This window comes from Capricornis sumatraensis, chromosome 2 (genome assembly GCF_032405125.1).
Source record: "Capricornis sumatraensis isolate serow.1 chromosome 2, serow.2, whole genome shotgun sequence".
Classification (NCBI taxonomy): domain Eukaryota; kingdom Metazoa; phylum Chordata; class Mammalia; order Artiodactyla; family Bovidae; genus Capricornis; species Capricornis sumatraensis.
The window spans coordinates 33,385,661-33,395,511 of NC_091070.1; the positions used below are offsets into that span (position 1 = coordinate 33,385,661).

A 9,851-nucleotide genomic window follows, 5' to 3' on the forward strand; every position below is an offset into this window, starting at 1 on the left:
AGAGTAGAAAGGGATATGCTATAAAGATGATTATTGAAAGTTGACAGCTGCCAAACACACTGCGTCCCTGGCAACACCTGTTGAGTCAGCCGCCGTGGTGGAGTCAGATGAAGAAAGACAGCTGTACACGTGCCAACAGCAGCAGGATGCAGTGCTGGGCTTGTGCTTTGCCAGCAGAAGATGTGCCAAACTCGCTGGCCCAGATTCAAATGGCTGGGTGTCGACTCAGTTTGCCAGCAAATAAGCCCGGGGAATACATTTGCATTAACACCGCTCCCTGTTCCCACCTCCCCAGTCCTTCTCCCGCTCCACATAGAACACAGTTCCTGTTTCCAGAATGTCATCTTCAGCCTGCTTTTCAGAACCTGTATTTCAGTGGAACATGAGGTAAGCCAGATGCTGTCCTGAATTGCCTCGAAGGAAGCCAGCATCAGCAGTCAAGAGCAAGACCAAAAAAAAAACTCCATTTCAGGTTTTTGGCAGTTGGTTAGGAAAATATGCTGGGTAATTTAAATTTTTTTTCCAAAAAGAAAGAATAGATGGGGTTTTACATTTTATCTCGTGCAAACATTATGCTCACCCAGACCCTTCCTTTATTTGAGCACCTTGAAATTTGGGGGATTCTCAGCTAAGCTGAAAGAGTTTCACAATTGTAGTAGGATATTATAGGAAAGTTTGGTTCTGCCTACAAAATTGCTTCCTAAGATGGAGAAGTGTCAGATATGTCTAATTTCTTCTTATCTTTTCTTTAGACTCCAGGGGTACCCTTGAGGAATAAGAAGTCTCAGGTCTGGATGAGGGAGTTTCTCTCTTCACAGGCCACTGTGTGGTTTAGAGGCAAGATCTATCTACCTACCTACATATGTTATAGCATATAGCATTTCAGCCATTTCATGTCAGCAGGCAGCAGAGGTGGTGAGAGAGATAAAGCCTTAAGGAAGAGAGAAGCTTTGTGGATTACTGTTTTTGATACCCTTTCTCCCAGAGGTCTTAATGAGTAACTAGACCTCGAGTGATAGAATTTACCCCCTTCTTCTTCTTTCTGGCTTTCTAACATTGTGCACGCGCACACACAAATACACATACAAAGCACTCCTTGAGAAAAACTTCCACTTCATTTCAGCGTGGTGTTTGGAAGATCATTAACACTCTTGTGATCATTACCATTTCTTTTTCTCTTAATGATGTTAAATCCTTCTTGAGTAGTTTCAGTTAAAATAGTAATGTTAGAAATTCCCAGTTGGGTAACATGTTTTGAGTCAAAAATTTATCTTAGGAATTTATTGCCAAAATATAACTTATAGATGTACGTAAAGGATATTGAATACAGCATAATTTCAAATAATAGCAAAAGGCTGGGAAAATTCTAAAGATCCATCTGTAGGGCATATCTCATTGATAGTACATCCATAAGATATAACAAAGAGCATTATGCAACCATTTAGAAGCATGAATTATCTCCGTGTGTGTAGACATGGGCTAACCTTTCAGACATACCACAAGGGGAAAAGTAAAGTGTAGAATAATGGGTATAATGTGCTCTCATTTGTGTAAAAATGGAAAAGAAATACACAGATATGCGTATATATGTTTATCTAGCCATCCAGAAGATAAACAAGCACTTAACAGTGGTTAACTCTGGGGATGGAAGCCCAGTGATCTGCCATTCAGGTTTTACTCTGCATTGCTGTGTGCTGCTTGAATTTTTCCTGTCGTTGTGCACCTATGCCGTGTTTTCAAATGCATAAAAACTAAATTAATAAAGTAAACTTATTTCTCACTAAGCTCTAAAGTTGAGTGCCTGCCTGCCTGCTAAGTCCCTTCAGTTGTGTCCAACTCTGGGTGACCCTATGGACTGTAGCCCTCCAGGCTCCTCTGTCCATTAGATTCACCAGGCAAGAATACTGGAGTGAGTTGCCATGCCCTCCTCCAGGGGATCTTCCTGACCCAGGGATCAAACCTGCATCTCTTATGTCTCCTGCGTTGGCAGGCAGGTTCTTTACCATTAGTGCCACCTGGGAAGACCCCTAAAGTTGAGTACTAGATCCTTAATTTCTAGGTTCTTTTCGTGTTGTGTGTGAGTCTGATGTCACATACCTCTAGTTTGACCATTATTATACATTAGTAACTTGATTAGTTGAATTCAACTTTCTAGTGACTAATTAGAAAATAAGAGTCAATGTAATCAAAAGATTTATTATGAGTTTAAATTGAGATGGAGTTCTTTTTCTTTCACATAAATCAGCTTAAATGAATTGTTGCTCTCCACGAATGAAATAAGACTGCTTTTAAGGACTTAATTGCCATAATTCTGCAGTAGCATTTGCACCCCTGGTCTTTTGTATTACATTTTGATGCCTTCAGAGTTATTCTTGTAAATTTATATCCACATGACTCCATTTATAACAAATAATAGGAAGAACTAGCGAAAATGTTCATGGATCTCAACATACTTGAGATGTTCATCTACCTTCACGTCAAAATACTTTTTCTCTTTCTTGCATAGATAATATTTTGAAGAAATACATTGAGAGAGATGGAATTTTTGCCTATAGGGTTCATAAGATATCAAAACTCTGATATTGTCCTTGAATCAAATAATGTCAAACTTTAAACCAGAGGTGAGTTTGTTCCCTTTGGGGAGTTTGGAGTCAGAAAAATCTGAGTTTCTGTCAAATTAGCCTCCTGCTTCTCCTAGTTTCAATATAATATAAAATGACTGAAATAGTACTTACCTTGTGAGGATAATTCAGAGACCAGTTGAGCTAGTGGGTAATGAAAGAGCGCTTTGAAACTGTGATGTTCTAGTAGTTATTTTTTTATTGTATATCACACTCATTTTGGATAAGAATAAAGTGGATCTTGTTTCAAAGTTCTTTGCTGAATCTGACATCAGTACAGTGGTTGGGATGAACATTGTCAGTATGTTCAAGTTAATTTATGCCTTCCACTTCCAAGGGCAGCTTTGCCTAAGAGAACTGATGCTGTGGCAGCATCCACTCAGAGTGAGCCTAAAATGAAACCCAAGGCACACGTTTAAGGCAGATAACTCTGAGACCACTGGACTCAGCTCATTCTTATGGGTTTATGTGCACAAAAGGCAGAATCCTGGAAAGTACAAACTCATTTTATGAGATTACAGAATCTTAAACTCATGCAAAGAATTTTATTTAGACATGTTGAGTAACACTTAAGTGGAATCCCTTGATCATATTTCTCAGAAATAAGAAATCAACAATTTTGACACACTTCATTGATGGACAGTATTTCCTGTTGAGAACTTGACTCTAAAGGTAGTAGTTTTAAATAGGAAGACAGCATTAAAGCATTATATCTCATCTTTTAGAACAACGGTTTTGAAACATATATGTTTTAATACCTCAATCCCAATCCCCCAGTTCATCCTATCTCCCTCCTTGGTATCCACATTTGTTCTCTATGTTCATGTCTCTATTTCTGCTTTTTAAATACGATCATCTATATCATTTTTCTAGATTCCACATAAATGTCTTAATATATATTATGTTCTTCTCTTTCTGTATAAAACAGATAACTAATAAGAAACTACTGTATAGCACAGGGGACTTTACTCATGCTCTGTGATGACCTAAATGGAAGGAAATCTTTAAAAAGAGGGGGAAATATACATATATATATATAGCTGACTCATTTCACTGTACAGTAGATGCTAACACAGCATTGTAAAGTAACTATATTCCAATAAAAATCAATTAAAACATGTTTTTAAAGTGGCAGAATATTTTCTTTTGTTCAGAAGAAAGAATAGGCAGCTATCCAATATGTCTTTAAAAAAAACGGTGGAGGGGGCGCAAAGTAGAGCTGAAGTGAAAGAAAGTATGTGTGCGTGTGTTAAAGGATTTGGAGCCCAACTTACTGAACTGTCCCTTCTCTGATGCTGTCTTGTGACAGTTTCCATTAGTGGCCAGTGAAATCGACTGAGTATTCCCACAATGCGGAAATCTTATGCAAAGGCTAAATTGTAATAATAAGTTAGATCATGTTTGGCTATCTTGTACAGATATAAAAAAGAGCTGAGTGGAAGTTCAGGGACAGAAATGGTTCCCCTGGGATTTCTTTTACAGCTATCTGATCATTATGAGTCATGTCAGAATTACAGAGCATGGAATTTGAAGGCATTTATAACAGAAAATAAAAGAGGGCTGGTAACAGCAGGCCTGAGAGACACGCGCACAGCGAAAAAGCAGGTTGTCTGGCAAAATAGTTAATTTCTGAACTTTCATGCACAAAAGTGAAGTGAAAGTCATTCTATATTGAGACACACCATAATATGTTCAAGTTTCTTCTGGACCTAAAATAATCTTTTATAACATATATTTCAAGTTTACCTCTATGGGATTGTATAGTGATATTTTCCTTATTGGCTATGAGTCATCTAATTTTCACCTTGGCATAATATAATAGAACTAATAGCTATTTATCCTAAAAAATGTATATTAAATTAGGACTTTTATGCCCACGCTTCTCTTCCAAATGTGTATGGAATAAAAGGCAATTTACATGTGGCATTGTTAGCCTCCAATATCTAGGAAAAACATTGAAATTTTTATTTCACAAAGAGAAACCAAAAGAACTATTGAAGGTCTTCTTGTTAAAGGAAAAGCAGAATTCATTTCTCAACTTTTCTGATAGAGGACCATACATGTCTCTTTGCATATTTAACATGAAAAAAAAAGCCATCAGGCAGCAACCTTTATTTAATAATCTAGACTAGTGTTGGGAAGGAGAAGGCAATGCCAACCCACTCCAGTACTCTTGCCTGGCAAATCCCATGGACGGAGGAGGCTGGTAGGCTGCAGTCCATGGGGTCGCTAGGAGTCGGACATGACTGAGCGACTTCACTTTCACTTTTTACTTTCATGCATTGGAGAAGGAATGGCAACCCACTCCAGTGTTCTTGCCTGGAGAATCCCAGGAACAGAGGAGCCTGGTGGGCTGCCATCTCTGGGGTCGCACAGAGTTGGACACGACTGAAGTGACTTAGCAGCAGTAGCAGCAGCAGTGTTAGGAAATATCTTCTATAAGGTTTTCATCTTCAAAAGGCTTAGAGAGTAAAGAATCTACAATGTGGCAGACCCGGTTTGAATCACTGGGTCAGGAAGATCCCCTGGAGAAAGGAATGGCTACCCACTCTAGTATTCTTGCCTGGAGAATCCCATAGACAGAGGAGCCTGGCAGGCTGCAGTCCATGGGGTTGCAACGAGTCAGATGTGACTGAGTGACTAACACTTGCACTTTGAAACCCAGTTCAAAAATCTTCACTTACTAGTTATATGCTTGTTCTAATCATTTTATTCTTTGCTTATCCTTAGAACTTTTGTATATAATTATAGTTTACATCTTTTATTTTTGCTTTTATTAATGTGTTGCCTCAAAAGTGTAAGGTGTCTTGTATGTGTACATTTTATCTCTACAGTTCAGTTCAATCACACAATCATATCCGACTCTGCAACCCCATGGACTGCAGCATGCCAGGCTCGCCTGTCCATCACCAACTCCCAGAGCTTGCTTAAACTCATGTCCATTGAGTCAGTGATGCCATCCAACCATCTCATCCTCTGTCATCCCCTTTTCCTCCTGCCTTCAATCTTTCCCAGCATCAGGGTCTTTTCCAATGAAAAAGTTCTTTGCATCAGGTGGCCAAAGTATTGTATTGGAGCCTTAGCTTCAGCATTGGTTTTTCCAATGAAGACTCAGGACTGATTTCCTTTAGGATGGACTGGTTGGATCTCCTTGCAGTCCAAGGGACTCTCACGAGTTTTCTCTGGCACCACAGATCAAAAGTATCAATTCTTCGGCACTCAGTTTTCTTTGTGGTCCAACTCTCACATCCATACATGGCCGCTGGAAAAAACCATAGCTTTGACTAGACGGACATTTGTCAGCAAAGTAATGTCTCTGATTTTTAATATGCTGTCTAGGTCAGTCATAGCTTTTCTTCCAAGGAGCAAGTGTCTTTTAAAAGCATGGCTGCAGTCACCATCTGCAGTGATTTTGGAGCCCAAGAAAATAAAGTCAGCCACTGTTTCCACTGTTACCCCATCTATTTTATTTACCATGAAGTGATGGGACCAGATGTCATGATCTTATTTTTATGAATGCTGAGTTTGTTTTATTTTTTTAAGACAGGAAATACTTTATTTAAACTCATCAGAGAAATGGATAGCTTGGGTCTATAACAAAGTGCCATGTTTTAAAGCATGTCAGTAATTGTATATGAGAGTATACACTGCTATATACAAATTAACTGATCAGACCACAACTTTTCAAGTTTTAAAACAGAATAAGCAAAGGCACTGTAAAAGCAGCACCCTTGTGACATTTTAACTTTCATATTCCTCTCCTTCTTCCTCTCCCTCTCCTCCCACAGAATCCCCACCAACCTCCTCATAATCCCTCTCAAGGGAAGCCACGTCCTCATGGGCCTCAGAAAACTCTCCTTCCTCCGTGCCCTCACCCATGTACCAGTGAACAAAGGCATGCTTGGTATACATCAGGTCAAACTTGTGGTCTAGGTGAGCCCAGGCCTCAGCGATGGCTGTAGTGTTGCTCAGCATGCACACAGCTCACTGAACTTTGGCCAGGTTGCCACCAGGTACCACAGTAGGAGGCTGGTAATTAATGCCAACCTTGAAGCCAGTGGGGCACCAGTCCACAAACTGGATGGTACGCTTGGTCTTGATGGTGGCAATGGCAGCACTGAAATCTTTGGGAACCACGTTGCCACAGTACAACAGGCAGCAGGCCATGTATTTACCATGGCGAGAGTCTCATTTCACCATCTGGTTGGCTGGTTCAAAGCAAGCATTGGTGATCTCTGCTACAGGAAGCTGTTCATGGTGGGCTTTCTCAGCAGAGATGACAGGGGCGTATGTGGCCAGAGGGAAGTGGATGCGGGGATAGGGCACCAGGTTGGTCTGGAACTCTGTCAGATCCACATTCAGGGTGCCATCAAACCTCAGGGAAGCAGTGAAAGTGAAGTGAAGTCACTCAGTCGTGTCTGACTCTTTGTGACCCCATGGACAACAGGCTCCTCCGTCCATGGGATTTTCTAGGCAAGAGTACTGGAGTGGGTTGTCATTTCCTTCTCCAGGGAATCTTCCTGACCCAGGGATTGAACCCAGGTCTCCCGCATTGTAAACAGATGCTTTACCATCTGAGCCACCAGGGAAGTGGGGAAGCAGTGATGGAGGACACAATTTGACCTATCAACTTGTTCAGGTTGGTATATGTTGGGCACTCAATGTCGAGGTTTCTAGGACAGATGTCATTGATGGCCTCATTGTCTACCATGAAGGCACAATCAGAGCGCTTCAGGATGGTGTGGGTGGTGAGGATGGAGTTTAGGGCTCACCTACAGCTGTTGAAAGTTGGAAGGCTGGGTAAATGGAGAACTCCAGCTTGGACTTCTTGCCATAATTGATAGAGAGACATTCCATCAGCAGGGAGGTGACCCAGAACCAGTTCCCTCACCAAAGCTGTGAAAAACCGAGAAGCCCTGAAGACCTGTGCACTGCTCAGCCAGTTTCTGAATTTGCTCCAAGATGAGGTCACCTCCTTGCCAATGGTGTAGTGACCTCAGGCATAGTTATTGGCAGCATCCTCTTTGCCTGTGATGAGCTGCTCAGGGTGGAAGAGCTGGCAGTAGGTGCCAGTGCAAACCTCATCAATGAGTGGGGATTCCAGGTCTACAAACACTGCCCTGGGCACATGCTTGCCAGTGTCTGCCTCACTGAAGAAGGTGTTGAAGGAGTCATCTCCTCCCCCAGTAGTCTTGTCACTTGGCATCTGGCCATCGGGCTGAATGCCAGGTTCCAGGCAGTAGAGCTCCCAGCAGGCATTGCCTATCTGAACACCAGCCTGGCCAAAGTGGATGGAGATGCACTCACACATAGTTGCTGTTTTGTGGCTGCCGAACAGATGGCAGAGAGAAGAGATTGTTACTTCTTACAGCATGACTCTTAGGCTGTCGATGTAAGAGAACCTGTGGCACATGGGTGTTTGCAGCTCCCTATATACAACTCAGTCCGAATGCTAAGTTTTTGAATTTTGAGAATATCTCTGCAACTGGACCATAAATTCCATTAGGGCAGGGACTTCTTCAATGTCCTCAAAGAATGAAGAGTCCAGTCTTCTGTACCAGATGATCTGTGTACTCTGCAGCAAATGTGTGTTTATTACTACCTGGTACCCTCTTACTTCTTAATCTGTGAACACTTTCCACCTTACTCAATTGGTTTACACTCAGGGAAAACAAACTGCTTTACTAGTCTGAATAAACAACATTCAACAGGAAGGTAAATCTATTGCTACAAAAATAACATAAATTGCAAGTCAAAGAAAAATATTAAGTGGTTTTTGTATTATCTACTTTCTGTGGTTCTTAAATAGAAACCTTTATCATCTGATTAAAATTACATTCATTATAAAGAAGTAATATTAACTGTTAAATGATACTATCTCAGGACAGATTGGATGGCTTTGTATACTGTTAGGCATTTCTGTAAAGTGCATTCATTTCTCCTTTATTTGTATCTTGATAAATGCAGAGGGTTTTTAAGTGGTTACGTGTGGTTTTAGGATAGATTTTGTTTGTATTGTTATTTTCAATCTGCGTTGTTTTTGTATTATCATATTTGGTCATAATATATGCAGGTTGTGTTCATGCTCAGTCACTTCACTCAAGTCTGACTCTTTGCAGCCCTTTGGACTGTAGCCCACCAGGCTCCTCTGTCCATGGCATTTTCCCAGCAAGAATACTGGAGTGGGTTGCCATGCCCTCCTCCAGGGGAGCTTCCCAACCCAGGGATTGAACCTGTGTCTGCTGCGTCTCTTGCACTGCAGGCAGATCCTTTGCCGCTGAGACACTGGGGAAGCCTTATGTAAATTGTGCTGGGGTGTAATTAGAAATGATTGATGAGATTACTTGAATAAATATGCGTGAGAAAATGTAAGAGTAAAAAGAAAAAATTGTACTGGGGTTTAAAATCAAGAGGAGGAATTCTAGCTTCCCAGGTTGAAGTCTGTCAGGTCTGTGGCTTTGTAACCCCACTTTTGGCAGCAGATATCAAAGACATTCAGCGGACAGCACAGTCCAGTCTTCGCTTGGGCCCTGTGCTACCCAGCTATGTGACTACCTAACTACCTGGATAAGTTTCATAACTTTTCCAATCCTCAATTTCTTCCTCTATAAAATAAATGTAATAGAGATCAAGAGGATTAAGTAAGGTACTTAGTATTTTACCATGTCAAACACTTAGTAGAGTTGCAGGTCCATCTTAAGCATATGATAAATGTCAGCTGTTCTGATTAGCAGACGCTCCTCTAAGTTGTAATTTGATTCCCAGAAAGGTCAGCTCTGCTCTTCAATTCCAGCCCACGTCTCTGGCCACAGTCATGAAAGGTGTGCTTCACAGTAACGTTGGCTGCATTGGGTCAAGTCCTCATTTCTCTCCCCTTTCATTTAGGTGGGATAACCCACACAGCTCTGCATATGAAGATGAGCCAGTGTCAAAGTAGGATCTTTGAAAATACTTGTAAAATGTAAACCTTACAGTAGATTGTGTTTGAGTAGTGACAGCCTTTAACAGGAAACTCATTGTAATGTGATGCATGTTCCAAGCCATGGGACTGTCTTAGAAGTCAGAACATTTTACACCAAGGGGCTTTGACGCCTAATCTTTTAGGTGGTGCCTGAAGTAGATGTTCTTCCCTGAACCCTACTCTCAAGATTTCTCTGGTAAAATCTCTGTGATATTTTCACCTTGCTCCACATCTTTCTCATTTCCCAAAGAGGCTTTTATTCGGCTGGG

At 41.1% G+C, this 9,851-nt stretch overlaps 1 pseudogene; it reads right to left on the minus strand.

The window, feature by feature from the left end:
• Positions 1–264: 264 nt before the first annotated feature.
• On the minus strand, positions 265–7,932 carry LOC138096175 (tubulin alpha-1A chain-like; annotated as a pseudogene).
• Positions 7,933–9,851: the final 1,919 nt, after the last annotated feature.